Source organism: Maniola hyperantus, chromosome 9, assembly GCF_902806685.2.
Source record: "Maniola hyperantus chromosome 9, iAphHyp1.2, whole genome shotgun sequence".
Taxonomy (NCBI): domain Eukaryota; kingdom Metazoa; phylum Arthropoda; class Insecta; order Lepidoptera; family Nymphalidae; genus Maniola; species Maniola hyperantus.
Window position 1 is genome coordinate 15,560,656 of NC_048544.1, and position 25,121 is coordinate 15,585,776.

General features: G+C 36.3%; 1 protein-coding gene and 1 non-coding gene across 2 annotated transcripts in view; one reads left to right on the plus strand and one right to left on the minus strand.

Annotated features, from left to right (window-relative positions):
- Positions 1–22,397, minus strand: part of pigs (pickled eggs) — a 192,374-nt gene extending 169,977 nt beyond the window's left edge. The window contains exon 1 of the mRNA XM_069500891.1: positions 22,112–22,397. The gene's annotated coding sequence lies outside the window, so the exon portion shown is untranslated. The remainder of the gene's footprint in view (positions 1–22,111) is intronic.
- TRNAR-ACG (transfer RNA arginine (anticodon ACG)) lies at positions 20,798–20,870 on the plus strand. Its single transcript has one exon. It is a non-coding gene; the product is annotated as a tRNA-Arg (tRNA).
- Positions 22,398–25,121: the final 2,724 nt, after the last annotated feature.

Consider the following 25,121-nt stretch of genomic DNA (forward strand, 5'->3'; position numbering starts at 1 on the left):
TATGTAGTCTAAATATATAAAAAGAAAAGGTGACTAACTGACTGACTGACTGACTGATCTATCAACGCACAGCTCAAACTACTGGACGGCTTGGGCTGAAATTTGGCATGCAGATAGCTATTATGACGTAGGCATCAACTAAGAAAGGATTTTTGAAAATTCGACTCCTAAGGGAGTGAAATAGGGGTTTGAAATTTGTGTAGTCCACGCGGACGAAGTCGCGAGCATAAGCTAGTATATAATACAGGTAGCGTGAAAAATATTACGGTCTTGGAATGCGCCGCAATTTCATCAAATTTGGTCACGAGAACATTATAACTTAATTAAGAAGTTCTTTAACATGCAGGGGCCCTAAGGCCACGCGTGCGGCCGCACGGTTGTCGCGTCAATCAAACATTATAATTAACATTAATGAACCTATTTGTCAGACATTTCCTTCTGAGCCGTTTCCGCATCCGGATTTAATAAGCCAAAGGACAGCATTGACATACAGTTTATATTTTTTTAGGGTTCTGTACCTCAAAATGAAAAAGGAACCCATATAGGATCACTTAGTTGTCTGTCTGTCCGTCGTGTCTGTCAAGAAAACTATAGGGTACCTACTTCCCGTTAACCTAGAATCATGTTTGGTAGGTAGGTCTTATAGCACAAGTAAAGGAATGAATCCGAAAACCGTGAATTTGTAGTTACATCACAGTAAAAAAAAATATGTTCACGAACCAATAATAAGTATTTTCAAACTTTCAAAGTAAGATTACTATACCCAGTGGGGTATCATATTATTATGAAAGGAATTTACCTGTATATTCTAAAACAGGTTTTTATTTATTTTTATATTATGCATAATTGTTTTTAATTTATCGTGCAAAATGTCGTAAAAATACGACTGTAGTACGGAACCCTCGGTGCGCGAGTCTGACTCGCACTTGGCCGGTTTTTTGGATCTTATAACCTTTTTGCCGACATGAAGTTGTTGGATTTTTATCTCGGCTCGTTATAGATTCCGTATAAAGTCATTTTGTAAAGTTCTGGCACTTCTTGTATGCAAAATCGTCTAATTATAGGTAAGTTTAATCCATACTTCCAAACTACATATTATATTCTCCGTACTAATATTATAAATGCGAAAGTGTGTCTGTGTTACGTGCAGTGGCGTGCAGCTCATAGAGGCATAAAAGCACTGCTTACCCAAGAAATAGTTACCCTAGTTGAAATAGCTTAATGCTCAATGTAAGTAGGTACCTTCCTAACTACTGCTTACCCTGGCTTTGAACCCTGTGCACGCCACTGTACGTGGCCGATTCTTAAAAAAATTGATGCAGAGATAACTTATATCCCCGTGACGGATATAGTCTACTTTTTTATCCCGGCAAATCATAGAGTTCTTACGGGATTTTTAAAAGCCTAAGTCCACGTGGACGAAATCGATAGAATCCTATTTGGTATAGAGCCTCAATAGCTCAACCGGTAAAGGAGTGGACAGAAAACCAAAAGGTCGACGGTTCAAACCCCGCCCGTTGCACTATTGTCGTACCCTACTCCTAGCACAAGCCTGACGCTTAGTTGGAGAGGAAAGGGGAATATTAGTCATTTAACATGGCTAATATTCTTTTTGAAAAAAAAAAAAAAAGAGATAGCTCATAGCTTGCATCCTGGTGACGTATATAGATTACTTTTATCCCGGCAAAGCAGTAAGGGTCACTGGTAGAGTGCGTGCTTCTTGTCGACTTTTACTCTCTTTTTCTCATTATTGTTAATGTTTTTGGTACAGATGAATAAATAAAAATAAGTTCCCATGGGATGTTTATAAACCTAAATAGAATAGAATAGAATAGAATGTTTTTTTATTCATGTAAACTTTTTAAAAGTGCTTATAAATAGTCAGGTAGTTTTAATTTACCACTGGTTCGGAATGCCGTTCCTACCGAGAAGAACCAGCAAGAAACTCGGCAGTTGCTCTTTTTAATTCTTAATTTTTCAATTTACAATGTTATTATACCGTAATATACAAGCCATTGCAGCCCCGTGCATTGCTGGAGCGAGTCAAATCCAAGCTTTTTTATCGTTTACATAGTCTGCGACTGTATAATATGCTTTTTTTAGGAGCATACTTTTAACACATTTTTTAAACTTGTGTAAAGGCAAGTCTAAAATTGCTTGTGGAATTTTATTATAAAATATTACACTCATTCCCACAAATGACTTTCCCACCTTCCAGAGGCGGAGCGCAGGAGTAGCTAGCTTATTTTTGTTTCTAGTTTGCCTATCATCTAAATCCACACAGTCGTCTGCGTGGACATTGTCTAGTAATTAAATAATAATTCTTCATCATCACTACCCATACTATAAATGCGAAAGTGTGTTTGTTTGTTGATTTGTTGGTTTATTGGTTTGTTGGTTTGTCCTTCAATCACGCAACGGAGCAACGGATCGACGTGATTTTTGCATGGATACCCATGTTAGTAAAAGACCTGGAGAGTGACATAGGCTACTTTTTATCCCGGAAAATCAAAGAGTTCCCACAGGATTTTTAAAAACCTAAATCCACGCGGACGAAGTTGCGGGCATCTGCTGGTAAGTAATAATGTAAGGCTACAAGATAGCTAATTAAAAACCTCTTGTGCTCAAGTGAGTCACGATAGAGTACGTCACACCAGTATGTTATCGATATATCGACCCACGCACGTCACTAGTGCGCTATAAGAGAGGCGATAATGAACTTCGCACTAACTGGAACATCACTCAACTTTACGATAACATCGACAAAAAAATAAGTGCATGCAAATGGAACTTATCTACCTATGTCCTTTATCACATACCCTTATTATAAATGCGAAAGTGTGTTTGCTTGTTGGTTTGTCCTTCAATCACGTCGCAACGGAGCAACGGATCGGCGTGATGTATGGGTATTAGTTAAAGACCTGGAGAGTGACATAGGCTACTTTTTATCCCGGAAAATCAAATATGTCCCACAGGATTTTTAAAAACTAAATATAAATGTAAAAGGAAAATCTGAATGACTGACTGACAGATCTATCAACGCACAGCTCAAACTACTCGACGGATCGGGCGGAAATTTGGCATGCAGATAGCTATTATGACACACTAGACATCTAATAAGAAGGGGTTTTTGAAAATTCAACCACTATGGGGGTAAAACAGGGATTTGACATTTTTGTAGTCCACGCAGATGAAGTCGGGGACTTACGCTAGTTATTATAAAAGTACATTTGGATATAGAAAAAATAAAGTTTATCGACAACAACTGGCCTACATCCCTAGCGATACACGCGTTAATGAACTTGCCATGAAAATAGACGCATTTCATCCGCCGCTAGGAGACGCTAGCGTCGTCCCTTTGTGTGCGTCCGTCTGTCCGCGTATTTATATCCATATACAAAGCTAAAACAAGCAAAGTATGGGGGACTAGCTTATGCTCGCGACTTCATCCGCGCCGACTACATAAATTTCAAACCCACATTTCACCCCCTTAGGGCTTAGGGGGAAAATTTAGTTAGATCTTTTCTTATCTGATACCTGCCCCCCTCGAAAGAACCTACGTTTCAAATTTCAAGTGAAAATACCATAGTTAAAACTTTTCTATAAAAACTTTTCCCCCCTATTTTACCACCCTTAAGGTGGGAATTTCCAAGTTGACTTATACAGATTTTTATTATTTAAAGCTAATAACCTTAATGTTGATTTTCATGTCTCTAACTTCAAAAACATATAGGACTTTCATACAACTTTCGACCCCCCCTTTCACACCCTTAGGGGCGAATTTTTCAAAGGATTGGTATTTCGCTTTTATATAATTATTTAGATAGATTATTAGGTTGTATAAAATTAAATTTACATAAAATAATGCTTCCTAGATATCTAAGTGGCAAAATATGTTTAGATTGTTATCGTGGTCTCGATATTATTGCTTAAGCAACTGTCAAATGAACATTTTAACAAGTCGACGCCTCTGAAATATAAATTAAGCATTATAATTAAGTACTTATATTATAAGTAATGCTCGATCGCAGAATTCTAATTATTTCGCAACCAGCGCCGAACAATTCGAGCTGTCAATGCAAATTTGATAGTGCATTAATTACTATAATCAAAATCGATATAGCAATACCGAATTTAAATAATTGAGAGTTTGAGACCGGTATGCGGCCTTGCGGTGTGCGAATATCACTTTAGAATATAACTGAGGTATAAAACGGCAATAGCCTAGTGGTTAAGATTTCGCCTTTCTATTCGAGATGTTTGGGGTTCGATCCCATCACTCATCTCTAAGGGTGAGATCTATTATATAGAGGGCACTCTGACTTTACTTAGATTTAAGCGGAGTTAAAACGCACAGAGTTATCTCTCTCACATAAATCTGTCTCGTTTTAACTCAATCTTAAGTCTGAGCAAGTCAAAGTGCGCTCTATAGATCTCAGCCTTAGTTTTCGGACTTAATGTGTGTTTTTAGCAATTTGATATCACTTGCTTTAACGGTGAAAGAAACATCGTGAGGAAATGCCTGAGCATTCTTCATAATGTTCTCAAAGGTGTGTGAAGGCTGGAAATCCACAATTGGCCAGCATGGTGGACTATGGCTTATGCCCTTTAATCTTTTCATGAGGACACTCGTTCTCAGTGGATCAGCGTTGGATTCAAATGATGAAGTAATTCTTTATACCCTCGAAATATCAGGCTTTTTTTTTGAAAGAATATTCCCCTTTCCTCTCCAACTAAGCGTCAAGCTTATGCTAGGAGTAGGTACGACAATTATAGTGCAACGGGCGGGGTTTGAACCGTCGACCTTTCGGTTTTCAGTCCACTCCTTTACCCCTTGAGCTATTGAGGCTCTCATTCTACATTTTTAAGAAGAGGATGCGAACACTATAAAATGTAGGTGTGCTCAGAATCAGTACCATTCTTTCCTAGACTATTTTACAGCCATAAGCTACACACAACTTGAAAGTTTTGTAGTTAGGACCTCTACATAACTAAGCACCTTTTTCTTATAAATTCAGACATGATGCAGTGAAAACCGCTGTCGGGTATTTTAGATTTTTTTAAATTACCTAGGTTTTAAAGATGCTTTCACATCCGCCAATAAAGAAAAATCTTTATCACTGTTTCCTTTAATACGAGATGTGTACAAGATAAAACGAAATAAACCATACGAAGCCATCTTTAATTATAGAATTGATAGCTATGTCAAAAACCGCACAGGAAACATCGGCTTATATTACCTGCAATTTCTTATTACTTTTAATTGCATACAAATCATTTCGATTATTTTAATGACACAATTAACTGTAACTCGATACGTTTTAAATGGTCAAAGGGCTTAATACAAAAAGTGTCGGTTGCGATTAAGAGATATTTTTTGTTGTTAATAAATTGTTGGTTTAATGTTTCTTCTTTAAGTTGATTGTACATTTGAACGAGCCGCTCTCAAGGAGTTTTTATTTTTTATTCAGATACAAGTTAGCCCTTGACTGCAATCTCACCTGGTGGTAAGTGATGATGCAGTGTAAGATGGAAGCGTGCTAACCTGGAAGGGCTATGGCAGTTTTTACTAAATCCATGTCCCTTTGGTTTCTACTTACATGGCATCGTACCGGAACGCTAAATCGCTTGCAATTTCATACAATTATTAAATCAATAAACCTGGTAGTCCAGAAGAAAAATTGTACCAGTATGCAATGTCATGTCTATGAAGAATAATTACTTACTAAGACATGTATTTTTTTGTGAATAAGAAAATTGTGATAATTTCAGTGGTAAATCAAAATTCGTTGTCTGTAACCTCTCGGTAGGAAAGGCATTCCGAACCAGTGGTAGGTGCATTTGACGATTCAAAATCACTTGTAAAAGTTTAATTAAATTAAAGAAATTAATGGTCAAAGAATTAGTTTGGCCATCCAAAGGGGTGGCGCTGCCAGCATTTTGAGTCTCAAGAGGTTTTAGATTTAATTTAATTTATTTTAGTTTTAATTTAATGTTGTTTTTTTACTTTTAATTTAGATTTAAGTTTATTTAATAGTCCATCTTTGTCAATTTACAAAGAATTAGACGACTAGTGAACTGTTAATTTTTTTTTTTAATTATTATAAATAATGGAATAAATTGCCTAAGGATGTGGTTATGTCAAGTTCTGTTAACCAGTTCAAGAATAGATTGGACAAACATTTGGAAGACTCGAAGCACTTCTGATATACACGCATCAGCGAAAGCTGCTTAGTTTATTAAAAATAATAATAATATGTGCGATCACCTTAATTGATGACAAAAAGCACACCGTAGACTGTAAATTGTGGACGTGATGTCTGAGCACCGCCACAGCATACCTACGACGGGTATCTCTATTCTCGAAATACAATTAACTCATATAAAAAGTAATAACTCAACATTTTTTCATGTCCACATAGCTTTGTTAACGAACTATAAAATATAATAATACTTAAGATAAAACATCTCGGTAAGTATTTACTTTCTTATCCATTGTTTATTTATAAAAAAAAATTATAGCTATATACAGGGTGTAACCAGAACGCTAGCAAAAACTTAGCGTTATTGTTATACTACCTAAACACAATCCAATACCAATAACCATTTGCCTCATTTTGTAGTTTTAGTGATTTAGTATTTTTCAAACCCGCAACGTATAGCGTGCAAATCTCGGGTCAATGCTCCGCTTATGACGCTGCATTGACTCCGAATGGCCTACTTACGCAACGCTCGTTGACCTCTAGCGTCATTCAGATGTTTTATTTACAATGAGAAGAATTATATTTAATATTAAATTATATTTAATATTAATATTCAAGAAACAGAAAATATTTTAAAAATTAGAATATAGTTTGCGCGCGCGCCCACTCACACACACACACACACACACACACACACGCTCACACACACATATATACACACACACATACAGAAAACACACGTACACACACTCACTCTTATCTATAATTTAGTATAACATTAGGTATAGTATTAGGTGAGGTATAATATTAGGTTAGTTTTTAGGAAACTTGTAACTGCCTTTCTGCAACACAGGTTTTTTCCTAGTGCAGAGGGTAGGAAACTCGTTCTCTTACCTATAATTTTAGTATAATATTATATATAATATATTAAGTCCTTAGTTTTTTTTTAAAACTTGTAACTGCCTTCTGCAATACAGGGTTTTCCTAGTGCAGAGGGTAGGAAACTTGTTTCTTGTGCCTAAATTCAAAATTCAAAATTCAAAATAAATTATTCTTATTCTTATTCTTAATGTATCGTAAACTTTTCCAAAATCTTTTTTGCACGTTTTTTTGTGGTGTCATATCAATAATCATCTGTCTTCGTTTATGCCAGCGTTCTGGTTACACCCTGTATATAGACTTGCGCTTCACTGCAATCACCAAACACCACCAAACAGGAGATGATGTAGCCTAAGCCCTAAGGTAAAGCGTGCCAACCAGAAGGTGCCTATTCACTCTTCTTTTAAACGTACCAGTATTATAACTAGCGCAAAAACTGAAACCTGAAAACTGAACTGAAGTAGTGCGTATTAGAAACGAGGAAGCAAATCGCTTCTGGCATTTCGAATAAACATACAGGGTGTAACCAGAACGCTGGCAAAAATGAAGACAGGTACTGATGATTACTGATACTGACACAAAAAAAATAAAAAAAAAATCCTATAATTTTGTAAAAGTTTACGATTTATTGCAAATAAAACATTTGACTGACGCTAGATGTCCACGAACGTTGCGTAAGTAGGCCACTCGGATCAACGCCGCGCCGTGTCGTATGCAGCCGGGGCAGTGACCCGAGTTTTACACGCTATACTAACTTTCCGTTTCCTGAAGCATGTTAATTCAACAATTGACAGTCTAATATCTCCAATGGAGTGAGTATGTGATGCGAATCACGTAGACCACCAAAACATTACCGATAACAGCAATCGTACAAACTTGTCCAATACGACGGACACCCGTGCTATCGATTAGCAATTATTGCTAACAAGATAAACAAGTAGGTATACTGTACATTCAGATACTATGACGGTATATCCTGAAGTGGCGCCAAATAGGCTAAATATCATTTCAAATATCGAATATATAAATAGCTATTTATTAGTCCCCTACCTCAAAAGGAAAAAGATTGTTTATTTTTATGCAATATACCTAGTTTTTGATTTATCGTGCAAAATGTCGAATACGACTGCAGTACGGAACCCGCGGTGCGCGAGTTTTACGGTTTTCGATTTTTTCCCCTCACATGTGCTATATATAAGATCTGCTTACCTGCCAAATTTCATGATTCCTAGGTCAACGGGAAGTACCCTATAGATTTTTTGACAGACAGACAACAAAGTGATCCTATAAGGGTTCCGTTTTTTTTTTTGAGGTACGGAGCCCTACAAAAATCCTTCTCTTTCCTGCTTAGTTAGCTAGTCTAGTTTTGGCCGCATGGCTGAAATTGAATTGGAAGGAACAAGACAAGGTCTGTAACAGCGCCCTATCACTCTGTCGGATCAGGCTAGGGCTCTGTTACAGCTATACCTAGGAAGGCCCCACGTAAATAGGTACTTAATCTAAATATATAAATGGAAAAGGTGACTGACTGACTGACTGACTGACTGACTGACTGATCTATCAACGCACAGCTCAAACTACTGGACGGATCGGGCTGAAATTTGGCATGCAGATAGCTATTATGACGTAGGCATCCGCTAAGAAAGGATTTTTGGAAATTCATCCCCTAAAGGACTGAAATAGGGGTTTGAAATTTGTATAACCCATGCGGATGAAGTCGCGAGCATAAGCTAGTTAAGTGTTAACAAATGTAGAGGAATAACGGAGTTACATATTCCAAAAGGAATAAATTCCCAAAATTAAAGATTATAAAAAAGACAAGGTCATAATGGCTGTACCATCAATCGCCATAGAGAAGTAGTAAAGCACTAGGGAAGGTCGGATCCGGTCGGTAACTGCACCGCTGTATACTGCACTCGTTAACGCATTTCCGCCGCGCCCTACTGTCTAGTGACGTGGCTGCCGAGTATCGATATCATAATTATGTCAATATAATATAATCTTATCAACTCTAAGGCTGAGATATACAGAGCGCATTTTGACCTTGCTCCAACTCTCGATTCGAAGAGGTGCGCCAGTCCGTGCCCAAGAAGGAGTTGAGCAGACGCAAGCGGGATATCGGGTCGGATGTGATCGCGATGTGGCAGGAGCGGTGGTCTGCGGAGATTTGGGGTGACGAATTGCGACGCTTTTTCCCAGACGTATCCGGCAGGCTCGGGGCCACCTGGGTCGCGCCGGACTACGAGACCTCATAGATCCTCATCGGACACGGCTGTTTCCGGGCGCGCCTGCATAGGATGACGTTGTGCGAGAGCCCGGCGTGCGAGTGCGGCTTTGGCGACGAGGATAGGCACCATGTGCTGTGGGAGTGTCCCCTCTATGAGGACTTGCGAGTGACGATGTTGGATGGGATCGTACGCGGGGAAGCGGGGCCGGTCTTCTACACGGACCTCGTCTCATCGGCGGGGAACTACAACCGGCTACGGGCATTCGCGCACCATTGGCATAAGAGGCGAAGCAGCTCGGAGCGTGCAGGTGCCAGGCCGGCACCACGGAGGAGCAGCAGCGGAGATCACAGCTGTGTTAGTGACGTCTAGCCCCCAAGGGGGTAGAGTGGGCATAATGGACAAGGAAGAGACAAAAATAATTTGTAGGGAGTCAAGAAGGCGCCCCGGAAAAATGCCAAGAGCAAGTACCGAACGGGCGACCTCCCGCGATTCGGCCCATATAACCGAGAGGTTGGTGGGGCCATGGGAGGTGGAGGGTTGCTCCAACTCTACTAAAAAAACCAGCCAAAAATCAGACTCGTGCACCGAGGGTTCCGTACTACAGTCATATTTTTTGACATTTAGCACGATAAATCAAAAACTATTATGCATGAAAATTAAAAAAAACTGTTTTAGAATGTACAGGTAAAGCCCTTTCATATGATACCCAGTTCAATATGGATTCGATTCGATAAGGATCCAAGTTATGTTAGGTATAGATACGTTTCACATACTTTTGAGTTGCACCAAAATAAAATCTGAACAGACAAGCCATCTAGATATATGCGATATTACCGAACAACCGGTTCCGATCGACCTTGGCAGTGAAACCAATAAACGATGCAACCACACGATTAAGCGATTGGGAGAGTGTTACGGTTCTAGATCTAAGCCGCTCTGAGTGAAAGTAATCATGACAGCTGAATGATTACATCAGGGTTTGTTCTAGAGGTTATTTTAAATTATATTCTTAGAAAATTGTAGTCTTAGTTCTTAGATAAGTGTAGAGTGTCAATAAGTAATCGTTTTAGAAATTATGTAAGGGGATTAACTAGTGTGATGTTCTCCGCGACTTTGAAACAAAAGTAGTAAGTACTTATTGAATACCAAAGTTATAAAAGATAAATATATTTCTTACTAGATGATGCCAGCGACTTCGCGTGGATTTAGGTTTTTAAAAATCCCGTGGGAACTCTTTGATTTTTCAGGATAAAATGTAGTAGCCTATGTCCTTTCCCGAGCTGCAAGGTATCGCTGTACCAAATTTCAAAACTCGGTTGAACTGTTGGGCCGTGAAAAGCTAGCAGAGTACTATTCTGTGCTAGCAGGCAGAAAGACAGACAGAGAGACAGACACACTTTCGCATTTATAATATTAGTATGGATTTAATTTTTTCTTATCGATATGTCATGGTGACGGCACATCCCTACAGGAAACGCTCGGTTGACTCCGACGCTGCGGGTCGGCTAGGCACAGCACTATTGTCTCTACAGCGAGGGGATATCGACAATTTACGGCCCTCACTTTTCAATAAACAACTCTGACGATTTAAGTATTAACTGGACTTCCTTTATATTCAATCTGTTTACTCGAAAATAGATCCTACTACTTTTGAATTAGGTGTTAAATTCGAGTGTATAAGTTTAAAGACTTTAAAGTAACCCAAAAAGATTTAAAATGTAGAGTGGCTAATAGGAATTGTATAAGTGTATTGAAGTTAGTGAGTCTGCACTGGGCCAGCGTGGTGGACTATGGCCAAACCCTTGTTATTCTGAGAGTAGACTTGTGCTCCGTAGCGGGCCAGTGATGCGTTGATCATAATGATTGTAGGGAAATTTTCTTTAGGTGCTTTGGGTGATTTTGGGATAGGTTAAACTTCGAGATTGCATCATTGACAATGTTCCTAAACGCAACCTATCAAGTTTCAGGCTTTTAATGGTGTATGCTTTATAGTTTAAGTTTTCAGCAGTCCCCAATGAATGCCAATTTTATTATATAAGTATTGCTTGGAAATATAATGACGATCTATAATTTTTAAATTAAAACTAATTATTAACCAAATGCTGCAAGTCATGACAAATCTGTTATAATATCTTCTCACGCAAACTTTATTTTATTTTTATTTTATTTATTAGGAACACACACAATACATTAATTTAACATAAACTACGACACTTATAGACAAACACAGGCTGATAAATGTATCTATAAAATGTGTACACAGCATTTGCAAAATATCTAGACAAATAAAAAGAACTTAACTAACTACTTAACTAAACAATTAATAATTAAGTTACTTAGCAAACTTTCTCTGATTTTCTCGCAATATTTTAGCGCCCATAATATTTCAATTAGATACATAATATATTTTCTCCCTAATCCTCTGCTAGAAGTCCTGTTGTAACCCGGGGGCATTTCTCCAAAGTTCCGAGAAAGTGTTGTCGTCTTGTCACATTGATTGTATTTAGTTGTATTGCCGCTTAAGTCATACAAAGTAGTACAAAAGTAGCCAAATGACCTCTTTTCTGGACTTTTATCGATTTGTCCTCTCTACCCCAACTAAGACGTTTATATATCTTTGTTGTAGTGCGTTATTGATGAAGACTATGGAGTGTGCTCTGCTAGTGAAATGTTTAGTTCAACTGAAGCATGCAATTGATTTAGAAGAGAGGGGTCTCTGAGGGACTGAGGGTACTTTACGTCTATTGTAGAGACTTGATTGAGTTAAAATGGTTGTGGTAAAATTTCTAAAGCATTGTTTTTGTTTTCGTTTAGTACTAGTACTTCTTCTTTAGTAAATCATGATCATGATCAACACATCGCCGGCCCAGTACTGAGCACGGGTTACCACTCTTGGCAGACTTCACACACTTTCGAGAATATTATTGAGAACTTGTGGGCATAGGTTTCCTTCACCGTTAAAGTAAGTGATATCTAATTGCTTAAAATGCACATACTTTAAAGTTAAAGACGTCCGCCTTATCGCAAGTCGGGGGTTCGATCCCGGACACGCACCTCTGATTTTTCGGAGTTATGTAAGGTTTAAGTAATTAAATATCACTTGCTTTAACGGTGAAGGAAAACATCGTGAGGAAATCTGCATGCATAAGAGTTCTCCGTAATGTTCTCAAAGGTGTGTGAAGTCTGCCAATCGGTACTTGGCCAGCGTGGTAGACTATGGCCAAAATCCTTAGATAGATAGATAGAAAAACTTTATTGCACACAAAACATGAAATAACCAAGACAAAAACATAATTGTATGTAAAGGCGGCCTTATTGCTCAGAGCAATCTCCACCAGGCATGTTTCTCATTCTAAGAGGAGACGCGTGCTCTGTAGTGAGCCGGTCATAGATTGATCATGATGGTATCAGTTTCCGCGGAACACCTAATCCAAAATCAAATCGATTAAGCAGATGGGCCATGAAAAGCTAACAGACAGACAGACACACTTTCGCATTTATAATATTGTTAGTATGGATTGCAATCATTAATTTTGTTTGTATTTGGGTGCTATGGCAACAACCTCAATTTTCTATGAAACAAAGAAATCCTGGTAATTATGTAACATAAAAAGCTGTGATAGCCTAGTTGTTAGGACGTCCGCCTTCTAATCGGACGTCGGGGGTTCGATCCCGGGCACGCACCGCTAACTTTTCGGAGTTAGGTGCGTTTTAAGTAACTAAATGTCACTTGCTGTACAGGGCATTGTGAGGAAACCTGCATGCCTGAGTGTTCTCCATAATGTTCTCAAAGGTCTATGAAGTCTGAAGATGATGTACTAGGTGTGACTAGGCAGTCTAAATATGTAAAAGGATTGAAAATGAAAATGAAAATGAAAATCTTGAATCTTGAAATGATCTTTTGAAATGAAAATGAAATGAAAATGAAATGAAAATGAAATGAAAATGAAATGAAAATGAAATGAAAATGAAATGAAAATGAAATGAAAATGAAATGAAAATGAAATGAAAATGAAATGAAAATGAAATGAAAATGAAATGAAAATGAAATGAAAATGAAATGAAAATGAAATGAAAATGAAATGAAAATGAAATGAAAGGAATGAAAATGAAAATGAAATGAAAATGAAATGAAAATGAAATGAAAATGAAATGAAAATGAAATGAAAATGAAATGAAAATGAAATGAAAATGAAATGAAAATGAAATGAAAATGAAATGAAAATGAAATGAAAATGAAATGAAAATGAAATGAAAATGAAATGAAAATGAAATGAAAATGAAATGAAAATGAAATGGAAATGAAATGGAAATGAAATGGAAATGAAATGGAAATGAAATGGAAATGAAATGAAAATGAAATGAAAATGAAATGAAAATGAAATGAAAATGAAATGAAAATGAAATGAAAATGAAATGAAAATGAAATGAAAATGAAATGAAAATGAATGAAAATGAAATGAAAATGAAATGAAAATGAAATGAAAATGAAATGAAAATGAAATGAAAATGAAATGAAAATGAAATGAAAATGAAATGAAAATGAAATGAAAATGAAATGAAAATGAAATGAAAATGAAATGAAATGAAATGAAATGAAATGAAATGAAATGAAAATGAAATGAAATGAAATGAAATGAAATGAAAATGAAATGAAAATGAAAATGAAATGAAATGAAATGAAAATGAAATGAAAATGAAATGAAATGAAATGAAAATGAAATGAAAATGAAATGAAAATGAAATGAAAATGAAATGAAAATGAAATGAAAATGAAATGAAAATGAAATGAAAATGAAATGAAAATGAAATGAAAATGAAATGAAAATGAAATGAAAATGAAATGAAAATGAAATGAAAATGAAATGAAAATGAAATGAAAATGAAATGAAAATGAAATGAAATGAAATGAAATGAAATGAAAATGAAATGAAAATGAAATGAAAATGAAATGAAAATGAAATGAAAATGAAATGAAAATGAAATGAAAATGAAATGAAAATGAAATGAAAATGAAATGAAAATGAAATGAAAATCTTTTTTATTCGTATAAACTTTTACAAGTGCTTACGAATAGTCGGATGCATCTACCACTGGTTCGGAATGCCTTTCCTGCCGAGAAGAACCAGCAAGAAACTCGGCGGTTGCTCTTTTCAATTGATTGACTGACTGACTGATCTTTAAACGCACAGCTCAAAGTACTGGACGGATCGGGCTGAAATTTAGCATGCAGATAGCTATCATGACGTAAGCATCCGCTAAGAAAGAATTTTTGAAAATTTAACCCCTAAGGGGGTGAAATAGGGCTTTGACATTTGTGTAGTCCACGCAGACGAAGTCGCGAGCATAAGCTAGTATAAACTATGTTTAAACAAGAAAGTACTTAGGTATTTTTATCTTCATTAAACTTCAAACCCCTTCATTGAGAATGTTATTGCAGATATAAAAGATTACATTGCGGAGGGGAACTCTGCCGCCATATTAACTATGTACCTACCTACTTTTAATTATTACAACCGCAACTTTCTACACAATTCGCGACAAACATCTAAATTATTACTGTAGATAAATTCCATGAGTCATAGGTAGATGGGGTTTATATTTTTTTCACCTCACTAGCTCGGAATTACTAGGTTAGGTACCTATTTGTATTACAAGGGGTCTGTGTGGGTATGTTACAAAACTAATACCTAATAAAGTGTCAGTTCCCATCAAGTGCTCGTTTGTTTCACAACAGGGCCAAAGTGATATTTTGTTCCTCGAGGGTGTTGTTTTGAATCCTTTGACTCTCGTCCGTTGTCTCCATAGATAACAGAACTTTTGTTATCTATGGTTGTCTCGCACGATACTCGTACTAGCCTCGTTTGGTTTTTTGCGGAAAAACGTCCTGAGTTAGAGTAGAATTTTTGAAAATCGGTGAAGGGGTGGAATTTTCAAAAACCCTGAAACACGTACATACATTTTCATTTTTTTCTTTGCACACAAGTTAGAAAATATGTAGGTAGGTACCTACATGAAATAGATGCAAAGACGGCCTTATTGCTAACAGAGCTGCAACTCCACCAGGCGTCCTTTGCTGAGAGGAGTGAATACTAAGGTATAACATATAGTACAGTGCAACACAAAAATAAGATTTATAGGTAGGTACTTATATAATGAAGTGAGTCACATTTGAATTGAATTGAATTCACAGAATTACAAAAATCGTTACAGCCAGACAGACGTAGCCCGTAGACTGTAGACATAGCGTGACGACTGACGTCTGACGTCCTTCTCAGCGCCCTAATGGACTAAGAACCTACAAGCGCCAGACCTTCGTTATTTTATAAAAGCTGAAAGTTTCTCTGCGTATTGTCCCCAACACAGAGAGGAACGATCAGCGACTATGAAGCTTGGATCTTGGTGGCCTAACAAGGCAGGAGGCTGCCATGATACTGGGTGTCTGACAATGCATGTATAAGATAAATGGTTAGAGTTGCTATTTATTTCTTGAAATTGCTACTAAACTCTTTAGATTTTGCTTAAGAATTAATTCTAAACCATAGACATTTTATTTGTAAACAGAGGCACGTCAAAATGATAGAAAAAATACTACAGACGTGACAGAACCATTAACAGATTATAAATGGCAAATCTATGGTACTTACATGGCGAAACTCATGAAACTTAATTATGATTTTATTATATTTTAGAAATAAAGTAATTGTAGATTTAAATAGAGTATAATGTAGAAATTGAAGTATATAAATTTAGTAGAGTTTAAACTCTATTGACTCTATTGAATTTAATCTTTACATGGTATCACTATATTTTTATACAGAGGGTGGGAGTTAATCCCAGCCTATAAATGGCTCTGCTTTGACGGTAGAGATCATTAATTTTCCTATTTTTAATAAGAAGCTGTGACATACCTACAGGTACGAATATTGTTGATTTTATATTTCTATTGTTATACTATGTATGTTGTTTAATGTGTAATTTGTTATTCAACTGGTATTCCTTTGTAATAGTTTATGCTTATACCCGATGTGGGTTGGATATGTTATGGTAATACCATAGTTGTATCTATTTTTCAATAATTGTGGATAGACACCGCCGAGTTTTTTCTTGCCAGTTCTTTCTCTCGGTAGATATGCTTTTTCGAACTGGCGGTAGATTTTTCTTAAAGGAAATAATAAATTATATAATGATAAAGCAATAATTAATGGTAAAGATAAACTTTGATTTGGAGGGACTTTTCCCTGAATAAAACAGTTTATTTCCTTATACAATCTTTTATTTTGTTTTCTACCTTCAACCACGCCCTAGCTTTTTGATAACGAACTAAGGTTTAGGCTCTCAGTAGGTGATTCCTGACTCTATTGTCTCTATACTTCTGAGGCTAATCTAGCATCAGAAGTGGGATACGATATGGCTGAATTGTGCCTTTTCTAATGCAATTGGACAAGTTTCAGAAATACCGGCGAATTCGGATGGCTTTGTGAAAAGCCATCAAAGATGTTCCAACAGGCGTTGTGATGACTGACGTCCACGAGAGGTACCACAATGGACATTGGATACCCTAAATCTGGAAATCTTAATATGAAAATATGGTATGAAAAAAAAAAGTGAAAGTGAATTAAAACTTTTTTGCAAGACAATTTTTCAGGCAGGTAGGCCTTAGAAAGTTTTATTGCGTAATCATGGACCTATTAATACTCTGTGTAATGTAGTAACACAGTTTCATAGTACCTGTCGTCATTTTATTTGTTTTAAAACTAATTGTATTATAGAAATAAAGATGTGGGTACTAAATAAATAAAATTTTTGCGGGTAATTTGTGTTCAGTATAGATGTTCTGTTTCAATGACTCAGATTAATGTTTGAAGGTGTTTAATCGCATGATGTCCCAGCTAGTAACACAAATCGATATTACGTAAATTAATGTTAAAAATTTGCAGGTAGTTAGTTGGTATGAAATTTTTATTAAATGATCATACGATAAAATGTGGTTAAATGTCAGACTGACCGAGCGGTGAAAAACTAAAGCAAGTTTGTCAGTAAATATTTACTGATGATTAATTTGTGTTCTATTTTAATTTACGTCTGACGTCTAGCCGTATATTCGTAATTTATATGATAGTGATGTTGACATTGAATCATTGAATATTGTTTTACGAGTGATGAGTCATCTTACTTTTTTTTTTAGTTATGTTCTTGAGGCATTTCCTATGTAAGAACTTCGAGAACGAAGTACTTTTCAGGTTGGCCGAATGGATGTATATAATTTATTTATGTGTTACATAATGACAGAGAGAAAAGAAGAAAAAAAAAGAACCAAAAAAAAAAAAAGAAAAAAAAATTTTTTTTTGTTGTAATTTTGTTTCAAATTAAGAACAATACAGAAATACATATTGCATCATTCGTTAAATATTGATGATTCATTGATCAGAAACGCGATTAGCGTGGCCATTTTTGTAAATTTGCTATTGACTTTGCATCGGAGTTCTCACTCGCGAAACGTAGAGATGAAAGATTTGTGATACCTACCTACAATAATTAAGAAATTTTGTTGGAGTTTATTTTTGTAGTTTTTATATAAGGATAGGTTAGGCTGCTGATGTCTTATCCTGTTGCTATGCCGCTAAGTCTAGTAGCTACTGATTGTTTGATGTCATTGTTTTTTTATATATACCCACCGTTATGTAATGTGATGTAATCGAGCTGCCAATCCACACTTGGCCAGCGTGGTGGACTATGGTTAAACCTGAAACTTAAATTTAGAATATTGGAATTTAGAGATTATTGACTACCCACTTGTGTTTAATATTTTTTAATGCCGTATTTTGTTGTTTTGTTTGAATAATACTTTTGATTTTTTGACGTTTTTGATGTTTGAAGTGTTTAACTATTTTTGATATTGATTACTTCTTTGACGATCTTTTTAATGTAAATTATTTTTGTGGTATTTTTTGACATTTTAGTTTTTGATACCTACCTTTATGTTTTTATTTACGATCTTTTTGGATTTTTATATTTTATTGTGGAAAAATGTTTTGGTATTTATTTAAAAAGGAAGGTTGTTGGCACATCATTGGATGTGGGAAGCAACAAATGTTTTTGTATAGTCCAAGGACTGATTGCAGATAGACAAAAAGAGATTGAATAGAAAATATTTTTGAAAGTAAATAACGATAATTAGATAAGTTTACTCTTTGATTATTTTTACTTCTTCTAACATAGTAGTTAGTTTTGTTTTGATATATCTTACATATAATTACTTTTTATATACCTACCCTTTGTTTTTGACTTTGGTACTTTAGGAGTAAGAGTCGATGGTATTTTATTATTTTTGCAAAATTATTAACTTGAAATTGAAAAAAAGTTCTTATGATTTAACTTATTTTGAAATATTAATATTTTTGTAACTTTTTCATTTTGATGGTTCTTTTTTATGAAACATATTATTTTAAATTCTGATAATTTACAATTTGTTCAGTTGCAATTTTTCTTTGTTTAATATTCATCTCTATATTTTATTGGAATTTATTTAAAACTTTGATCAAATGTTCGATCAATGGAAAAATTGTATAGTGATATATGGATCAAAACCAATGGTGTTAAGGGACAATTTTATGATGGTTTACGATGTTGCCTTAAAACCAATGGTGTTGAAGGATATTTTGTAGATGATACTTTAAAACGTTGGAACCAACGGTGTTGAAAAGTATTTTTATAATATCGCTTTAATACCAGTGGTGTTAAAAATATTTTATGATATTGGTTTAAAACCAATGGGGTTAAAGGATATCTTGTTTGGAAACATTTATGTGCTGTGGCGAGAAAAATATTTCTTGTATTTTTGAGAGTAAACTGTGTGGTAATTTTGTATGTCACACACATGTTTAAAATGTTTTTTTAAATTTTGTTGGAAGCCACAGACATTTGATGTTGTTAAAAATTTACTTTACGAATTGTTTGTTTTTATTTTGTTGCTTCGAGAACGAAGCAATTGTCAGTTTGGCCGTATAAGATAAATGGTTAGAGTTGCTATTTATTTCTTGAAATTGCTACTAAACTCTTTAGATTTTGCTTAAGAATTAATTCTAAACCATAGACATTTTATTTGTAAACAGAGGCACGTCAAAATGATAGAAAAAATACTACAGACGTGACAGAACCATTAACAGATTATAAATGGCAAATCTATGGTACTTACATGGCGAAACTCATGAAACTTAATTATGATTTTATTATATTTTAGAAATAAAGTAATTGTAGATTTAAATAGAGTATAATGTAGAAATTGAAGTATATAATTTAGTAGAGTTTAAACTCTATTGACTCTATTGAATTTAATCTTTACATGGTATCACTATATTTTTATACAGAGGGTGGGAGTTAATCCCAGCCTATAAATGGCTCTGCTTTGACGGTAGAGATCATTAATTTTCCTATTTTTAATAAGAAGCTGTGACATACCTACAGGTACGAATATTGTTGATTTTATATTTCTATTGTTATACTATGTATGTTGTTTAATGTGTAATTTGTTATTCAACTGGTATTCCTTTGTAATAGTTTATGCTTATACCCGATGTGGGTTGGATATGTTATGGTAATACCATAGTTGTATCTATTTTTCAATAATTGTGGATAGACACCGCCGAGTTTTTTCTTGCCAGTTCTTTCTCTCGGTAGATATGCTTTTTCGAACTGGCGGTAGATTTTTCTTAAAGGAAATAATAAATTATATAATGATAAAGCAATAATTAATGGTAAAGATAAACTTTGATTTGGAGGGACTTTTCCCTGAATAAAACAGTTTATTTCCTTATACAATCTTTTATTTTGTTTTCTACCTTCAACCACGCCCTAGCTTTTTGATAACGAACTAAGGTTTAGGCTCTCAGTAGGTGATTCCTGACTCTATTGTCTCTATACTTCTGAGGCTAATCTAGCACATGCATAACGTGATTTCTAATACCATTCCGAACGAAATATATTAAAATTAGCTTATTCCCGCGACTTCGTCCGCATGGACTACACGAATTTCAAACCCCTTTTTTACCCTCTTAGGGGTTGAATTTATAAAAATCCTTTCTTAGCGAATGCCTACGTCATAATAGCTATCTGCATGCCAAATTTCAGTCCGATTCGTCCAGTAGTTTGAGCTGTGCCTTGATAGATCAGTCAGTCAGTCAGTCAGTCACCGTTTCCTTTTATATATTAAGATTTTAAGATTATAGGTACTTTGACGTAAGATTTTAAATACGTCTTCTTTACCTGTTGTCTGCCAAAGCCACCGTGATCCAAACTTCATAGTCGCTGATCGTTCCTCCCTGTGTTGGGGACAATACGCAGAGAATTTAGCTTTTATAAAATAACGAAGGTCTGGCCCTCGCGGGCTCTCTCTGTAAGCAACCCTGCATAGAGGTCATTGTCTAAAATACTGAAATAGATCGTAGACCCAGATGACCATTCTAAAAATTCGGCCGCTTAGCAACGGGCCCTGTGGCGCAACGGATAACGCGTCTGACTACGGATCAGAAGATTCCAGGTTCGAATCCTGGCAGGGTCGCAAAATAGTTTTTTTTTAAATTATTTCATATAAAATCGTTTTTGAGTAATTTCTCCTTTTTGTAGTGCCGTCTCCATACCCATATTATAAATGCGACAGTGAGTTTGTTTGTTGGTTTGTCCTTGAATCTCGTCCGTCGCAACAGATCGACGTGATTCATGTATAATAGTTCATGTAGATAGCATGGGTAATAGTTTAAGACCTGGAGAGTGATATAGGCTTCTTTTTATCCTGGAAAATCAAAGAGTTCCCACGGGATTTTAGAGACCTAAATCTACGCGAACGAACCTTTTTTATAAATAAAACAAGTCTCAATGGTTGAAATTATAAAGAAAAGAAAACTCGTGTAAAAGACTTCGTTTTTCATGAAAAGCTTCTGCGACATAAATAAGCTCGCACTTGATTGAGAGAAAAGCTCTAAAGGTGGCATTATGAATGATTCCCTTTCATGATTTTCGCTTGAAAACAAAACTGAAAGTTCACGGGAAAATGTTAATGTTTGTAAGTTTATACCCATTTAAGATTTTTTTTAAATAATCTTTCTTCATCATCATTAACCCATCGCCGCCCGCGTCGGTCGGCTCAGTACTGAGCACGTGTCTCCTCTCAGAATGAGAAGGGTTTGGCCATAGTCTACCACGCCGGTCAAGTGCGGATTGGCAGACTTCAGAACATTATGGAGAACTATCAGGCATACAGGTCCTCACGAATCACGATGCTTCCCTTTTAATTGCTTAGAACACACATCACACCGAAAAGTTAGAGGTGCGTGCCCGGGATCGAGCCCCAAAGCCCCTGAAAAAGAAGCCAACGTCTTAACTACTGAGTTACTACCGTTTCTGGATCCAATCACGTCTGCAGCTAACCAAAATTAATCTAATTAGATTCTTATATGACACGACCTATTGGTCGCCTTGGCAGTCTGGCCAGAAAAGAAGTCGTCGTTTTCATTTTGCGCGAAAAATTCTCTCTCTCTCCCTCTGTGCATCGTATCTCTCATTGCTGGGGGGTCGTGACCCCTTCCCGTTGATCTTATAGTGGTAGGAATTGGGTTAGTAATGCACAAGTTTCTCAGATCCTTCCGCATACTACCCGATTACTATAGACTGAACGACTTAAGGTTTTATAGTTATTATCAAAATGCAGTGCACAAAAACCGGCACTTAGCTACGAGGGACGGCGAAAAATACTAAAAATATCTCGAAACTAAAAACATATTTGTAATTTCATAATATACCTACCATATAAATACTTCTATTATCTGAAACTCTTCTGTATAATCTTGAATCTCGTCATCACAACATTATCACTAAGATATCACTGCACAGAATATCATCGAAATATAGTAGTAATTCAATATACAACACAACAATAATTGCTAACCACTGAATTTATACGATCACGTCTATGGCCTAGGAACTTATTATTATAATATGGCAACTAAGCCTCTGAATTGATGCTTTTTATAGAGCATTTCTTTCGGTTTTTTTTATTTACCGGTTTTGCGAAATCGTGGTGCAAGCCGGGGACACCCTCGGCGCGGGTCAGCTGACTGGGGTAAAATTGCGGAATTCCCCGCACATGCGCCCTGGGGTGTTGGTGACGCGATAGACAAGCTGGCTAGGTATACCTACGGTAGAGTGTGTAGGGGTGGTGGTAAATTCGTTTTATTGCAGCGGTCGTCATCCGCAAAATGTAGACAAGTGATTTAGATATCTATGGTGATGCGCGATGGTGCGTAGCAACAGAGATTATATAAGCTAACTTCGCTCGGGTGGAATTTAGAAAATCGGCGTGATTCTACCAATTTTCAAAAATCCTGAAATAGTATTTTTTTTTGTAACCGAAAACCCAAATATCAATGTCCATGGAAATAACTTGAAAAGAGACGGTCTTACATACAAACTTTCATCCCCTATTTAACCTCCTTGGAAGTAGAATCTTTAAAAGTCATGGAACAAGTATTTTTTATAGGTACTTAACGGAAAACCTAAATACCAATTTTCATCGATGTAATTCTAAAAATGATAGACTTTCATACAAACTTCAATCCCCTATTTACCCCCCTTAGGGGTGGAATTTCGAAAAAACCTTTCTTAGTGTATACTTATTCTTTACAAAGAATACACCCTCCATGGACCAGCGGTTTAATCGGTGTGTTGATATATAAGTCAGTCAGTCAGTCAGGTACTGATAATATGGGTATTGGGTAGTGATTAGCATACATCCCGGGGTCGGAGATAGGCTAGTTTTTGTCTTGGAAAATCAAAGATGTCCAACGGGATTTTTCAAAATCTAAATGTGGACGAAGTCGCGGGCATCATCGGACGAAAGATGCTGCGACCTGTGATGCCACCGGAAGGGACCGAACGATGAACGAGCCCTTCGCACTTGATTTAACTGTGCACTCAAATAAGTACCGTGAGAAGAGCTTTGGGAGTTCGCCGTTGGCGAGTTCGGCGAGTCCAATTAAAGGTGTCCTAAGGTTAAATTGCGCTTTTAATTAAGACTCTTGTTGTTTTGGAGAATCAACTTCTGCTTTTCAGGGGGTTCATTCCTTACCTCTATTTCTAGGTATGTTAAACCTATTTATACAAGGTTACGTTTAGAGTTCAAGAAAGTCCAAAAATTTCTTTAGGTTGCACCTACTTACTAATTTAGAAGAATAACTTTTTATGATTTGAGCTTTACTAAACGATAGCCTAATTTACGGTCCATTACCATTTGCTGTACCTACTATAATGAAGACCCTCTTGCTGCTCCAAGTCTTTACACTGAGAGAAAATTTCTGTCGTTTCTTCTGATTTTCTCCTTCCGCATTTTCTTTTCCTTTAAAAACAGAGACTTTTTCTTTTCCGATTTTGCAGTTTTTTGTTTCGGTAGATAGACAATCGGTGAAGGAAAAGTTCACCGTTTTGAAAGGAAATTCTTTTGGAAGGAGGACTGCATCAGATGGATTTTTTCTCAGTGTAATAAAAAAAATATGGAACTTATTTTGTGCTTGACTATTCGAACCCTTGTGGTTTCGTTCCAATGTAAAGAAATAAGGGCCTAGGCAAAGCATGTCTATAGCCAAAGTTACAAACAAACCATACAAACAACCGCTTATAGACAATAGAGAATTAACCAGCTATTGTCTTCCACCGAACACACTACATGTCTTCCTCGTGACTGCTGTCACGAAGTATCTCGTACGCGATATTAGCCCCTATTTGTGACGAATTAGGGAGTATTATTGTGTGGTGTTTGGAGTGTTTGGTCGTGTGTGGCGCCGGAAGTGGTAGATAGCTGTCAAGTCATCAAGTATGTACTCGTATCTACTACGAGTATTTATTGGGTGACCTGTTTGAGACGATTTCGTGGTAATTCATAGACATGTGTCCGCTATAGCTTAACTTAACTGAAAACCGCTGCCGTGCCTATAGCGTACCGTAGCGTTATTGTCGTAGCTAGCAACGGTTTTCAGTTATCATCTATGACGAACCACCTGACAACGCAACACTGCCAACTGGCAACTGACAATGCATTGTTTGGTTTTTTGGTAACTAGAAACGCAATAAGTATGCCTTCTTTTTCTTTCTTTCACTGAAAGCTGAGAAGGAGCGGTTATTGGCTACCGGCTTAGTAACTAAGAACTTGGTAAACAAAAGCCGACCTTATCTCTATTACGCTAAGGCTTAACTGTACAAGTACTTGTCCATTACACTTTGATCTATCATTCTAAATACAGTTAGCCTTAGAGTAATAGAGATAAGGTCCTCTTTGGTTTATCAATCTTCATGAAATGTTTTTGGTTAACTGGACTGTGGAAAACTATTCGTGCAGGCGTCCACTATAGTTTGACCTATGTCAATGATCAAATTAAACTTTACTGCTATGAACTTAAGGTTGTGATTACTTCACGATATTCATGAAAGTAAAATTGGTTTTATTTTAGTGAATATGCGCGCGCTAGCTATACAGACGGTATTGATACGGCAGCTAGCTTAGTTACTACTACGGAAACCGCTGCGCGTTGCGCATATTAAATTAGTTGAAACACAACTCTGATACCGATATTCGGCAACGGTTAACAATATCGGTATTGAAACTAAGTAACTGTTGATTAACCGTTGCCGTAAATAGCCAATAACGCCCATCTTTAGTAATTCATCATCATCATGATCAACCTGTGGCCGGCTCATTACGCTGGCCATGTGCGGATTAGCAGACTTCACACACCTTTGTGAACATGGAGAACTCTCAGGCATG